Below are 15922 nucleotides of genomic sequence, written 5' to 3'. Positions count from 1 at the left end.
CTGAAACAAACTGCCCTCCATTTTACTTTCAGTTGAATGTCCTGTTGCTTTGAACAAGAACTGCCCACAAATTAACGTGTAAGCAGTTTTCCTCTGTCAAATGATGAAACAAGTGATCTCATCTTCTCCAAGTTACTCCTACTTTTGTCGTTTCATTTCTCAATCAGTCCCGTCACTTCCTTTTCCCCTATAGTTATAATATTATATTTAATCACATTCCTCTTTTACCCACCCTCTTTCCCACCTTTCCACTCACATCTGTTGCTGCTAGCTGTCTCGTCAATTCCTTTTCCCCTATAGTTATAATATTATATTTTATCACATTCCTCTTTTACCCACCCTCTTTCCCACCTTTCCACTCACATCTGTTGCTGCTAGCTCTAAAGGTGTAAATTTGCCTTCCTGTAACTTGTCTCCATTGTTATAATTCTCATGAACGAATGTAAACTGTGTTTATTTTTTCTTCTTGCACTTAATAATTCCTAAATGTTTTATAATATTGTATACTAGCTGTAACATCAAACACGTCATGCAAAATATGTAGGACGTATTGTTAAATGTAAGATAGCACTAATCTAGCCAGGTGTAACGGACGATCTGAGAGCGCTTCTGGAAACTTAGCGCGCCCCGATGCGGGGTGCAAAGGATTAGTGTGACATTGGTGTCTTTCCGAGGCGCGTGCGGTAACCACGGGGACGTGAACTATGGCGAGTTATTACCAAATACTTCCAAACAAGACCTGTTGTTCTTTTCTTGGCTAGTGAAGTACAGGCACCGATAACCATCCATCGGAGGATGAAGAGTGTGTATAGGGCAGCATACCTGACGGAAACTAACGTTATGGAACGGTGCACCAAGTTCCCTTCTGGTCGCGATCTGACTCAAGATGACCACATATAGAAAATATCGCAACACAGAACTTAACGTCAAGTGGGAGACACTTGAGCATCGGCCCTTAATCGATCACCATTAACACGCTTCCAATCCTTAAAATAGGCCTTGATAGATCGAAGATTCCTGTCGGACGAGGATGTTCAGTGGCAGTTTGGGATTTCATCACGCAGTAGGACACGGTGTTGTACTAAATGAGATTCTTCAGCCTGCTCCGCCTGTGGGAAGATATCCTGAATGCTCAGGTCAATTTTTCCTGCTTGGTATTCTTGTTCTGGTTTGTAAGGCCTTCTAATGGAAACTTCTAGATCTTCCCTTGTAAAATAAACATGTTACATATCAAAAGACGTCAGCTCTCCTTTTTTAGGATTCTAGAGATGGAACTGTGAAAAACTAGACTTAAACTGTTTTCCTTATTCCATTTATGAACGTCTTAAATGCGGAATTGAAGAAAAAAGTGTTGGTTCGACAGGAACATGTTGTCCACTCTACAATGCCTCGCGCTCTTTATGTGGCAGACTGACAATAGATTATGTCCACGTCAGGAGATATCGGTAGCCAAATCATTTACTTGAACTGTCCAAAACGTTTTTCAAATCAGTTGCAAAAAACTATGATACGATTACACACTTAACTGTTATTCATAAACGTTCCGTCGTTGTTTGGGAACATGAAGTTCATGAATGCTGCAAATCGTCTCCAAGTAGCAGAAAAGAACCAGTTCTAATCAATGATCGATTCAGTTGGACCAGAGGACCCTATCGATTCCATTTAGAAATAGGTCACACCATTATGGACCCGTCACCAGCATGCATAGTGCCTCATGCCTCTACGGCTTTGTGGCGTCTGCACCACTCTCGAACCGTATCATCTGCTTTTACCACGTGGCATTGGGACTCATCTGACCGGGCATAGGTTTCTAAGTCGTCTAGGTTCCAGCCGCTATGGTTACGAGCCAGCAGAGGCTCTGCAGGCGATGTCGCGCTGTTAGCAAAGGTACCCACGTCGATCGTGTGCTGCCATTTCACATTAACGCCTTCACCGCACTCTCCGAACGGAAACATTCGACGTACGTCCTACATTGATAATATGCTTCTCGGGTATACAGCCGGATCATAACGTCATCTTGACACAGTATTTGAGCGGTCCAGCCGGCCGCCATCTTCAGGCGAGAGTGCTGGTTCACTATCTCGCCGGAACTGACTTCTCAGAAGGCCGCGGAAGGCCCACAAAGCGTGAGAGAGAAGGTGCCGTAACTGCCCTCTAGCGCAATTAAACATACAGCGCCCAAGTGGTGGAAACAGGCGAAATCGAGATATCGCTATCAAACATTAAACATTATTCCGATGATCGAAACACAGACCGTTGTCTGATAAAACCCATTTCCAAGTCTTACTTAAAAGGTGACCATTCTCTATGTTAATAAAATTATCAGATAATCGAATCTACACTACAGGAAATGGAAAAAAGAACACATTGACACCGGTGTGTCAGACCCACCATACTTGCTCCGGACACTGCGAGAGGGCTGTACAAGCAATGATCACACGCACGGCACAGCGGACTCACCAGGAACCGCGGTGTTGGCCGTCGAATGGCGCTAGCTGCGCAGCATTTGTGCACCGCCGCCGTCAGTGTCAGCCAGTTTGCCGTGGTATACGGAGCTCCATCGCAGTCTTTAACACTGGTAGCATGCCGCGACAGCGTGGACGTGAACCGTATGTGCAGCCGACGGACTTTGAGCGAGGGCGTATACTGGGCATGCGGGAGGCCGGGTGGACGTACCGCCGAATTGCTCAACACGTGGGGCGTGAGGTCTCCACAGTACATCGATGTTGTCGCCAGTGGTCGGCGGAAGGTGCACGTGCCCGTCGACCTGGGACCGGACCGCAGCGACGCACGGATGCACGCCAAGACCGTAGGATCCTACGCAGTGCCGTAGGGGACCGCACCGCCACTTCCCAGCAAATTAGGGACACTGTTGCTCCTGGGGTATCGGCGAGGACCATTCGCAACCGTCTCCATGAAGCTGGGCTACGGTCCCGCACACCGTTAGGCCGTCTTCCGCTCACGCCCCAACATCGTGCAGCCCGCCTGCAGTGGTGTCGCGACAGGCGTGAATGGAGGGACGAATGGAGATGTGTCGTCTTCAGCGATGAGAGTCGCTTCTGCCTTGGTGCCAATGATGGTCGTATGCGTGTTTGGCGCCGTGCTGGTGAGCGCCACAGTCAGGACTGCATACGACCGAGGGACACAGGGCCAACACCCGGCATCATGGTGTGGGGAGCGATCTCCTACACTGGCCGTACACTTCTGGTGATCGTCGAGGGGACACTGAATAGTGCACGGTACATCCAAACCGTCATCGAACAGATCGTTCTACCATTCCTAGACCGGCAAGGGAACTTGCTGTTCCAACAGGACAATGCACGTCCGCATGTATCCTGTGCCACCCAACGTGCTCTAGAAGGTGTAAGTCAACTACCCTGGCCAGCAAGATCTCCGGATATGTCCCCCATTGAGCATGTTTGGGACTGGATGAAGCGTCATCTCACGCGGTCTGCACGTCCAGCACAAACGCTGGTGCAACTGAGGCGCCAGGTGGAAATGGCATGGCAAGCCGTTCCACAGGACTACATCCAGCATCTCCATGATCGTCTCCATGGGAGAATAGCAGCCTCCATTGCTGCGAAAGGTGGATATACACTGTACTAGTGCCGACATTGTGCATGCTCTGTTGCCTGTGTCTATTTGCCTGTGGTTCTGTCAGTGTGATCATGTGATGTATCTGACCCCAGGAATGTGTCAATAAAGTTTCCCCTTCCTGGGACAATGAATTCACGGTGTTCTTATTTCAATTTCCAGGAGTGTATATGGATTGTGTTAAAACACAATGCCAATTGCGAGATGCAGGGGCATTTGTGTCTCGTCATACAGAATTATGTGTTACTCGGAGAGACAATGCTCCCCCACTGCAGGTTTCTCAGGTTGATGCAACCGTGTGTGCTGCTGGTGCTCAACACATCGGTCCTGAATGGTCCGGATTGTCTGACCAATATAAGCCTTCCCCCAGTGGCAAGGGATCTTGTACACATCGGGCGTCCTCAAACCCAAGTCATCCTTAACTGCACCAAGCTTTTTCCGTCTGAAATGGCACAATCTCTTCTAGCCAACATCCGCAGGAACCCCGTACGTTGGAAAGATGGATTACAGCTCGAGGCATGCAGGTAACGGCCTGTATGCGTAGGCTTTCGATAAACTGCATTTCCTCGAAAATAGGAAGAATTCTAAGAAGATAAGATATCAAAAGTATTTTTGTCCGCCAACCAAGATTAGAGCACTTCTAGGCTCCGTTATGGATGACTTGGGTTTAAGAAAGCCCTGTGTATACAAGATCCCTTGCCATTGTGTGAAGGTTTATATCGGTCAGATAATCCGGACCATTCAGGACCGATGTGCTCACCAGCGGCACACGCGGTTCCTTCAGCCTGAGAAATCTGCAGTGGCGGAGCGCTGTCTCACCGAGGGACACAGAATACTGTATGACGAGACGAAATTGGTTGCCCCTGCATCTCGCTATTTGGACTAGGTTTTAAAAGAATCTATAGGTATTCGATTTTGATAATCTTATTAATAGGGACTAGGGTTACCTTTTATGTAAGACTTGGAACCCGGTGTTATCAGGCATTAAAAAACAACGGTCTGTGTTTCGATCGTCGGAATAATGTTTAATTTTTGATAGCGATATCACGATTTCGCCTGTTTCCACCACTGGGGCGCTGTATTCTTAATTGCGCTAGAGGGCACGCGATATGGGCCTTGTGCGGCCTACATAGAGGCCGCCGCTGGCGTTGAGATATCATTTCCGGCGCGATCATATACCAGCACTCTCTCCTGAAGATGGCGGCCAGCTGGACCGCTGAAATATTGTTTCAAGATGACGTTATGATCCGGCTGCACACCACAGAAGAATATTATCGATTACTACGCCGGGAAATCCTTCGGAGTTGCGTCCTACATTGATTTCCGCGGTTACTTCACGCAGTATTGCTTGTGTTTGAGCACTGAAAACTCTACCTAAACGCCGCTGCTCTCGGTCGTTAAGTGAAGACAGTCAGCCACTGCTGTGTCCGTGGTAAGAGTTAATGCCTGAAATTTGGAATTCTCAGCTCATTATTAACACTGTGGATCTGGGAATATGGAATTACCTAACGATTTTCGAAATGAAATGTGCCATACGTGTAGCTCGAACTACGGTTCCGCGTCCAAACTTGGTTAGTTCCCGTCCTGTGGCCACAGTCACGTTGGACATTTTCTCAGAAGAATCACCTGAGTACAAATGACAGCTTCGTCAATCCACTAGTGTTTTATATCTTGTGCACGCGATAATAACGCCATCTGTATAAGTGCATATCACTGTACCATGACTTTTGTCACCTCATTGTTTAGATTCTGTACAACATAAGAAGGCGAAATGACTTACACTATCCATTCCTCAGTCTTGGAGTGGCACAGAAAGGAGTGAGGTATTCAGCGATAAACACTTTGACCAGCTACGCACTGATGTAGCGATAGTAAAGTTAACGTAACACGCAAACAGGGTGTGTGTGTGTGTGTGTGTGTGTGTGTGTGTGTGTGTGTGTGTGTGTGTGTGTGAGAGAGAGAGAGAGAGAGAGAGAGAGAGGAGAGAGAGAGAGAGAGGGGGGGGGGAAAGAGAGATATTAAACTTAAACATAGTTATAGTTAAGTACTCGTATTTGAAAGAAAAGAACGAAGAGCTACCGATAATCATGATCAGCATGAAGCCTTTCTTTACACTAAGAAAGTGTACTACTCGTACATTTGTAAAACTGAAGCTGTAATGAAGAACATGTATGTAAATAAGTTAAGTAAAACAAATTTCCATACGATCCTCTCGATACAAGGGTAATCCAATCTTTTAGCGCCAAGCAGTCTTGTCAGCACTCATGGGACGACAAGAGAGCCTAAAATCAGAACATCTGTTAAACAGGGTTGCTCATTGTCATCACTTACGTCCAGAGGAGGCGTCGAGAGAACTATAGGACTACGCGAGTTGGCAGTGCATTGTTATGGACAGAGGATCAGCATCATATGGCTTCCTGATGACGAGCCACTAGTCATCGAAACTGAGCAGCGACGAAGCGACAAGTTTTCCAACTTTCCAGTGTTAGAGACACACAGAAAATCGGGAGTATTTTTCTTTTAATTCCGAACTTAATTCTGTAATAAATTAAATGTAGTATCGCATGCTGTCGTAAATCTAATCTATAGTATTATATTCATTTCAGTCACTTGCCGGTATTGGAAAGTTTTACAAAACTCTGAGTTTTTGCGAAGAGGTGAGGGAATATATGTACTAATTAAACGGTTCGGCGGCAACAAAAATTTGATGTTTCACTATTTCGTTCATTTTTTTGGCCGAATTTAAACTTTTGAAATGCTGACATCATCTGCTTACTAAGAGGTATATTCTTACCCTGAAGATTAAGCACAGTAAGGGGTATTGAAGTTAGAGACTCAGTGTGTGTCACGAGGAAGCGTAAATCATGGTGCACAAATTACTTTGATTACTCATCCAATATTTGAGAACGAGAGCACTTAGCGACTTCCAACAAAGTTTACACATAATTTCAAATATTTCCGAAAATTTTTCTTGCTGGAACTTTAGCAACAGGCATGACGTTTTAATTTATTACTTCTTTATTACTAAATCCCTTTTGTAGACTGGATCCCCATATACCATTCAATGCAGCTGCAGTATTATGCAACTGACGGCTCATAGTTGACAAGAGTATAAACATTGAGGTGTGTGTGAGGCTAGCTTGTCTTAAAACGAAACTGTACTTAATGAATAACCCGGTAGCCAATGCTAGCAAACTTCCTGTCCCCTGCTCTCTCTCTCTCTCTCTCTCTCTCTCTCTCTCTCTCTGCTCGGCAGTCTGCCTGAATCATATTTCTCAACATGTCGTCCAACCGATCCCCTGCTGGGAAGCCAATGGACCCCCTGCAGCAACGTCATGTAGTGCGTGCAGCGTTAGACTTCGCCGCGACTGTTTCCTGCCGTCTAGTTATTCGAAACACTATAAACGCTAGTATAAATTCTGAATAGCTTTTTTCCCTTTATTAAACCGCACAAATACACTCGTCTACTTGTGTTTGCAGCTACTCGATTATTTATCCTTTTGCGCCGTTACCTCTGAAACTCTTGTAACAAAATATTCTGGGCTGTTATTTTAGTCCAAGGCACAAAGGACTCCACCTGTGATATGTGGCGAGCTGTGCGTATGAAAAACATGCATGACTGTGTATAAGGTTTATAAGCACACGAATTTCGTCGCAATTCCATTGATAACTATATCAGCAAAGAGGGAAATAATGAAAACCTTCAGCAGTGGAATAAAAATTAATGCTGAAAGAGTGTCAGTAATAAGAATCGCTGATTACATCGCTATACTCAGTGACTGAGAAGTACTGACTCCGGTCACGAAAACTGACAACGGGCGGGAGAGCGGTGTGTGACCACATGCCCCTCCATATCTGCATCCTGTGACGCCTATAGGCTGACGACGACACGGCGGTTGGTCAGTACCGTTGGGTATTCCGAGGCCGGATGGAGTTTAGTTTTTATGGATGATTTTGTATGCCTCACCCGAAGTATCCTCTTTTATTAATGAAGACATTCGGCTACGTTGGAAACAAAGTAAAGTGCGATGGACGAGGTGGACTTACAGAGTAACAATTACTGAGCTATATGAAATAAAATTTTCATAACTTCTGAACGCTTTGGTTTAGGACGTTGAAACTGCACGGCTGCCCACGGAGTATGGTGGGAATTAGTATAAGCACGAGGACGGTTTGGTGTAGCGTCGAAGCCCACTTTCTTTTAAATGGGTTGGCCCATAAGCAAAATTGGCTCATTTGGGCGACTGAGAATCTGCATTTTGGAATCCCTCAACGGGTGACTGTATGCTGTGTCATGTCCAATCACAGAATGATGGGTGCGATATTCCTTGATGGCGCGGTGACCACCGAACGGTACGTAAAGGTTTTGGAAGATGATTACACTTCCATTGTCCAAAATGACGCTAATTTCGACAAGATGTGGTTCAAGAAAGACGGAGCTCGATCTCATAGGAACAGGAGAGAGTTTTATGTTGTGGAGGATAACTTTATGCACTGCATTGTGGCTGTTGGGCATACAGAGGCCACTTATATGTGCCACGATTGCCCACCATATTCTCCAGATCTGAACACATGCGACTCCCTCTTGTGGGGCTGTATTAAAGACATAGCGTGCAGCAGTAACCCCAAAACAATTGATGAGCCGAAAACAGCCCTTCAGGAGATAATCTACACCATCGAATCTCCGGCACTTCGGCGGGAATTCAGAATTCCGCTTATTCATACACGTCTGGTTGTCTTGGCATTTCGCAGTGTCCTGCAGGATAAATATATTTAGTGTTCTTCAGTGCCTGTCATTACCAATTAACATCACCAACGGTATAGAAAAAACCCTTTCAGCAGAGATTTTTATTTTGAAAACGCGAAGAGTTATATACTTCGTTGTAAAATAAGGTGCTCACTGGTAAACCTAATGAGGAGCTGGGGCAGAGAAGGAGCTGTTGCGGGACAGAGTAATACGAGTTCGAAGTTATAAAGATTTTAAAGGAATTCAACAACTTTGACGTAAGATAGGCCGGCTACGCCACGAATAGCGGCGGATTAGGAAGCACGGTGATTCACGACAGACGGGCAGCACAGTCTGCAACTCTGCAGTAGCGGAGTGAGAGAGAGAGAGGGAGAGAGAGAGAGAAAGAGAGAGAGAGAGAGAGCACGCAGCGGGAAAACAGTAAAGGACAGCGACTAAGCTAAGCACACTACTGGCAATTAAAATTGTTATACCATAAAGTAATGCAGATGATAAACGGGTATTCATTGGACAAATATATTATACTAGAACTTACATGTGATTACATTTTCACGCAATTTGGGTGCATAGATCCTGAGATATCAGTACCCAGAACAGCTACATCTGGCCGTAATAACGGCCTTGATACGCCTGGGCATTGAGTCATACAGATATTGGATCGCGTGTACAGGTACAGCTGCCCATGCACCTTCTACACGATACCATAGTTCATCAAGAGTAGTGACTGGCCTATTGTGACGAGCCAGTTGATCGGCGACCATTGACCAGACGTTTTCAGTTGGTGAGAGATCTGGAGAATGTGCTGGCCAGGGCAGCAGTCGAACATTTTCTGTATCCAGAAAGGTCCGTACAGGACCTGCAACATGTGGTCGTGCATTACCCTGCTGAAATGTAGGGTTTCGCAGGGATCGAATGAATGGTAGAGCCACGGGTCGTAACACATCCGAAATGTAACGTCCACTGTTCAAAATGTCGTCAGCGCGAACAAGTCGGATTCTCAGTCCCCCAAATGCCCCAAGTTTGCTTACTGGCTAACACACCCATGTGAAAGTGGACTTCGTCGCTAAACCAAACCATTCCAATTCCCGTCATGCCCCGCGGCCAACCGTGCAGCTTGAACGTCCTAGCGCAATCTATTCAGAAGTTATGACGATTTTATTTCATATACTTCAGTAATTGTCACCCTGTATCCGTATTCATTATGTTCTCTCAGAACTGAACAGAGTAAAACGCCAATTACAACGTATTTGTAATAAATAGGTATCGTGATATCTACGAGGTCTGCAACTAGCCATAGCACTTAGCGCCAGAGGAAGGAATGCGCCCTAACGCCCAGCAGGACTTCAATATCTGCGACGCACACTACCAAGAGTCTGTGTTCTTCCCTCGCACCCCGTGGCCTCAAGAGAGAAGACCCAGCGCTTCCCACGCGATTTCGCATGGTACGTCAATCTATATCAGCTGTGGAGTGGAGGGAACTCTTGAAGCATCGCAATGGAATTGACAAGTCGAAGCAAAACGGGAAAGTAGGGAAATTTCTCTGACAATTCACACTATCTGAGGCCACACATCTTTGTGTGTGCGTATTAATACTGAAGAGTTACTCCCACCTTGAATCTCTACACTTCAGGCTGCTGTTGTTTATGTAGTGACTTTATCACACATAGAATATGCTCATCATTTATTTTAGCTGCACTTTTATTTTGAGTTCGACAGTTATTATGTCAGTGCCTAGTCTGTTCCTATAGAGTCCATTCTCAGAAGTCTCACGTTTGAAATGCTGCAGCTCCTTATGACAGGAAAAGTAACGTTCGCTGCATGATATACTTATGTTCAGAAAAAGCAGATCACCTTGAACGACGTTTCAAATTCCTCTAAGCACTATGAGACTTAACATCTGAGGACATCAGTACTATAGAATTTAAAACTACTTAAACTAAGCTAAGGATATCACACACATCCATGCCCGAGGCAGGATTCGAACTTGCGACCGTTGCGGTCGCGTGGTTCCAGGCTAAAGCGCCCAGAACCGCTAGGCCAAAGTGGCCGGCAAATGACGTTCAAATTCATACGATATGTATATTACTTCGTTCTGCTGAAATGATTACCATTTCAGTTACCTCGGTTCAGCATGTGTACTGCACAGGGTACAACATGGACTCTGATAACTTGTTCCCTGCGCGATGGTATCAACGCCTATATGGCACGAATGCCGTCCTGTGGTATGTATAGTCAGCCATGCTGCTTTCACCTGGTTCCAAATTTCATTTTTTGTGGTTGCCATTTGGTCACAGTACTGCACCTGTCGTTTCACCATATACCGCACATTTTCTATTGGTGACAAGTCTGGCGATTTGGTGGGCAAGGCAAATGGCTGAAATCCTGTGGCACCTAGAGGGCATGTGTTCGTGCAAGGACGTGTGGTCCTGCCTTGTCTTGTTGAAGCCGGCCGCGGTGGTCTCGCGGTTCTAGGCGTGCAGTCCGGAACCGTGCGAGTCCTACGGTCGCAGGTTCGAATCCTGCCTCGGGCATGGATGTGTTTGATGTCCTTAGGTTAGTTAGGTTTAAGTAGTTCTAAGTTCTAGGGGACTAATGACCACGGCAGTTGAGTCCCATAGTGCTCAGAGCCATTTGAACCATTATGAACCATTTGTCTTGTTGGAAAAATGGCGTCTGGGGTGTCGTGCAGTTAGGATATGGCTTAGGGCAGCAGGAGATCATTCACGTAGGTAAAAGTTGTCACAGTACGCTGCACACGTATCAACTGTGATTTGTGCTTGTACCCAGTAGCACTCCACAGTGTATCCATAGCACCCACACCATAAGGCCTTGAATTGGCACTTTATGTCTTATGTAAATGCAGTCACTGTGATACTGCTCCCCCTATCTGCGGCGAACCAAAATGCTTGCATCATTTTCAGACAAACAGAACCTGGTTTCGTCCGAAAACTTTATCTGATGCCATTTCTGTCCCCAGTGATGTCGTTCCATACACCAGTGGCGTATAGTATATTTCTGCGCATTCGTTACGTAGCTCCGGCAAGCCATATCATTCCAGTGTTAAAATAGCGCTTATAAATTACATGTTTTCTCATAAAGTGTTTGAGCTACGAAGTTGAAATTTTTACAGATTTTTTTACTAGAGTATTGATTTCAAGTTAACACACGGATTTTTTTAAAATTTGAATTCAATTGCTAGAGATAATTTTTTTTACAATGAGAATTCACTACTTTTGAATCGCTTTTTATATATAAATTCAGCGATACACAGGTTTTTGGAAAGAGGCTGTGGTAAGTTACGCTGAAGGGACAGTGTAAAATTTCTTGAAAATTTATAGCAAATTGGTTTGGTAGATCCTGAGAAAAAAAGTAATTTTTATGAATAAAACTTCTGGCAATCTAGACACAAGATCTGAATTACTCTTTTAGTGCATTGCAGGTCCGTAGAATGGATTATCTTCATCTCCTACAAACTACTCCCCTAACTTTCTCTTAGTCCTCCTCCTGTGTATCGGGCTTCTATTTCTATGCTATGTAGTCCTGTCAGCAACCAGAAGACGTTCCTCGTCTGAAGCAAGCTTCGTTCGTACCATGATGAAACTTATTTTTATTCCCATATTTCCAAATACTTTGCACTTTACTGCACTGTCATCATTGAAATTAGTAACAGCACCACACACACAAAAGTGAAATGTTTCTAATCCAGCAAACGCCGTCTTGGCGAATCTTGACCACACATTCATTAGGGTTTTGAGTTTTTCCACCAACACATTTTTTTTGAACCATTCAGGTGTTGTTAAGTCTCTCCATTATCGCATCAGGCAGACTATGTTTGAGAGAGCACTTCACCAGTTACAAATCCCTTGTTTTTCTTACATCAAATGTTTTATAATTTGGGACCAAGTAATGATGGGGACTCACCGGTTTGTAAAAGTATGAAAAAATAGCTTTCTTCATTTTATCGACATTGTATGTGATATGCCGAATAGCAGCTCCATAATAGTTCTGTATTTTGTCAATAACACTGTCAGTTAACTTTCGTTTACCATCCAACCCTTTACCATTGCTGAGATTCTGTTTGTTGTACGAAGCCTTCAGTCGCCGAAGCCTTGAGTCCATTCGTTTCTGCACGTGTCCAATACACTAAAATTTCTGCATTTTAACATCATCACAATATGGTTTCAGTTCTTGAACATGTTTGAAACATTTGGAATCGCCGTCACCAAGGCAATACACGTAGCGCCCATTAAAACACGCAACACAACGTTGAAATATACAACACCACAGGCACTCCCATTCTTCCTCTACTGCTACTATAGGTAGCTGTGCAATTATTTTCACGTACACCTTTCTTTTTTTGTGAACCCCTGCAATATTCAGATATCACTGCTGCATCCAAAACTTTCCCGATATGCATAGATCTGGCAGATACTACACGATGAAGAGGTGTGTGTCCCCGACTAAGTCAGGTACCAGTCAAGTCTTGCTGAAGCCGTCTCTACTGCCATTGCTTTCTATTACTGCCTCTTCCACAGCTTTTTTCATACACTGAAACGCCAAAGAAACTGGTATAAGCATGCGTATTCAAATACAGAGATACGTAAACAAGCAGAATACGCCGCTGCGGTCGGCGACTCAGCAACAAGTGTCTGGCGAAGCTGTCAGGTCTGTTACTGCAACTACAATGACAGGTTATCAAGATTTAAGTGAGTTTGGAAGTGGTGTTATAGTCGGCGCACGTGTGATGGGACATACCTTGTCCAAGGTGGCGATGAAGTGGGGATTTTCCCCTACGACCATTTCACGAGTGTACCGTCAATATCAGGAATCCGGTAAAACATCAAATCCCCGACGCCGCTGTGGACGGAAAAAGACCCTTCAAGAACGGGACCAACGATGATTGAAGAAAATCGCTCAATGTGACACAAGTGGAATACTTCCACAAATTGCTTCTGATTTCAATGCGGGGCCGTCAACAAGTGTCAGCGTGAGAACCATTCAACGAAACATAATCGATATGGGCTTTCGAAGCCGAAGGCCCACTCGTGTACCCTCGATGATTACACGATACAAAGCTTTTCGCCTTGCCTTGGCCAGTCAACACGGACTGTTGATGACTGGAAACATGTTGCCTGGTCGGAAGAGTCTCGTTTCAAATTGTATCCAACGGATGGACGTGTAGAAGTATGTACACAACTTCATGAACCATGGACCCCGCATGTCAGTATGGGACTGTCCAGGCTATTGGAGGCTCTGTAATGAAGTGGAGCGTGTGCAGCTGGTGTGATGTGGTACTCCTGATACGTCTACATACGACTCTGACAGATGACACGTACGTAAGCATCCTATCTGATCACCTACATCCATTCGTGTCTATTGTGCATTCCAGCAGCACAATCCGATACCCCACACGTCCAGAATTGATACAGAGTAGCTCCAGGAACACTCTTCTGAGTTTGAAGACCCGCTGGCCATCAAACGCCCCAGATATGAACGTTATCGAGTATATCTGGGATGCCTTGCAACGTGCTGTTCAGACGAGATCTCCACTCAGTCATACTGTTACGGGCAGCCCTGCAGGACTCATGGTGTCAGTTTCTTCCAGCACGACTTCAGACATTACTCGAGTCCATGCCATGTCGTATTGCGGCACTTTCGCTTGCTCGATTGGGCCCTTTACGCTATTAGGAAGGTATACAAGTTTCTTTGGCCTTCAATGTAGATTCTGTACAGAAATATTCTACTTTAGACCCTACAAATCTGTTAGATCTGTCGTTGGGGGATGTGGAAGATTCATTTTTCCATAGAAAACTGCACCTGCAGTGGCACCCCTATCAATTGTTTCCAGAGCATAAACATTGTGTTCACAGATCTTTTTACCATTTTCTTCATTTAGAGTTACTGCAACACTGTCCCAAAAGGGGGTCATGTATGAACGTTTACCACACTTATGTTCCATTTCACTGTCAAGTCCAACGTGATGTTTTATACAGTGTTCCAGACTAACTTCAAAACACTGAATACATTTAACACAGTTTGCAAAAATTCGGTTGAGAACTAACATATCAAATATTTTCTTCACATCCAACTCGCCCATAAAACAGTCATAGTTTTCACTAACTGAAACAAGCGTCCTTTGCGAGTAGTTTCTTTCTCACTTTCATTGCAATGGGCAGATGTCCAGACAAGGTTAGGTTCATAGATTTGGTTATTATCTTTGTTGTTTACGATAGTAACATCTACCTTTGGCTTTCCAACATTGCTCCTTTTCGTAAGAGTTTTCATAGATTTTATGTTAACTATTACTGTCCTTCAATAAAACAGAGACATCAATAAACAGAATTCACTACGATTATTTTCAGGACTAGAAAAGAGTAAATAAATATTAAACACATGACAGTCGAGCGGGCGATATATATCGAGCGAGCACAGGTTAGCCATCACACAAATTTTGTAACACTTATTTTCTCCCACATCACTAAAACGTACATGTTGAGCATGTAGGAGTACATCATTTGACAGAAGTTTAACAGAGGCACAGTGGGTCACGCCCTTACCGAACATATTTCAAAGAAATTTTAAAAATAATTGCAGTCTTCTGAACTGAATAAATTATATATCAATTGAAAAGGGAAATTCTATACATTTTTAAAAAGGAAAAAACGAGCATTTAATGATTTTGAACCTTTCCGGAGCTCCTTAAAGGGACATGGACGACGTGCACGTAACTCCGTCCCCACCCGTGGTAGTTTCAGGTTCCACTGCTCTGTTCCACTGCTCCGCTAGAGCTGAGGAAGACGTAGATATGTCCTGCAATTTCATTCGGATGAGTTGTTGATCTTCTCGGGGGGTGGTCTGGGTGGTGCAAACTGACTCGTCTTGTTCTACGGATTTCCGTGAACGATTCTGCACACAGCTGCTGCACTGCTGAAACACTTAGTCCCACACGAGAAGCAATGTACCGTGTGGACACACAGGATTCTCTCATGCCAGTAACGCGACCACTTTCAAATTTAACGGCACAGATGTTCTTATTGATAAGGTCATTCTGGGACAATTACCGTCTCCGAAACCTCCTTCTACTATACGCACTACACCCTGCTGTAAAAGTATTTATTTTGATCCACACTTAGCGTTTTCTTGTGTGTGTGAAATCTTATGCGACTTAACTGCTAAGGTCATCAGTCCTTAAGCCTACACACTACTTAGCCTAAATTATCCTAAGGACAAACACACACACTCATGCACGAGGGAGGACTGGAACCTCCGCCGGGACCAGCTGCACAGTCCATGACTGCAGCGCCCCAGACCGCTCGGCTAATCCCGCACGGATTAGCGTTTTCTTAGGAGCACTAAGGAACCACACCGTAACCACCAAAACATCCCCATAAAACCACTTACTCCGTACTTCGGCCATGGCACTACAGATCTCAAGTGACGTTCTCCGAGCCATCGACAAACCCTAACCGTTCCATCGGGCAGCAACAGAGTGTAGCGTGTTTCGTACGCCAAATCAGTCGTTTCCAGTGATCGATTATCCCGTAGAGTTTCTCTTTACATCAACTCATGCGCCGTTCACCA

The 15922-nt window shown here is 44.8% G+C and overlaps 1 protein-coding gene across 1 annotated transcript in view; it reads right to left on the bottom strand.

The window, feature by feature from the left end:
• The window catches only part of LOC126284071 (calcium/calmodulin-dependent protein kinase kinase 1), a 1500861-nt gene that overhangs the window by 756523 nt on the left and 728416 nt on the right, over positions 1-15922 (bottom strand). The gene's annotated exons all lie outside the window — the stretch shown is intronic.

This window comes from Schistocerca gregaria, chromosome 8 (genome assembly GCF_023897955.1).
Source record: "Schistocerca gregaria isolate iqSchGreg1 chromosome 8, iqSchGreg1.2, whole genome shotgun sequence".
In the NCBI taxonomy this organism is placed as follows: Eukaryota; Metazoa; Arthropoda; class Insecta; order Orthoptera; family Acrididae; genus Schistocerca; species Schistocerca gregaria.
Note: the sequence above shows the minus strand (reverse complement) of the source record. Positions and strands in the feature narration are given on the sequence as shown.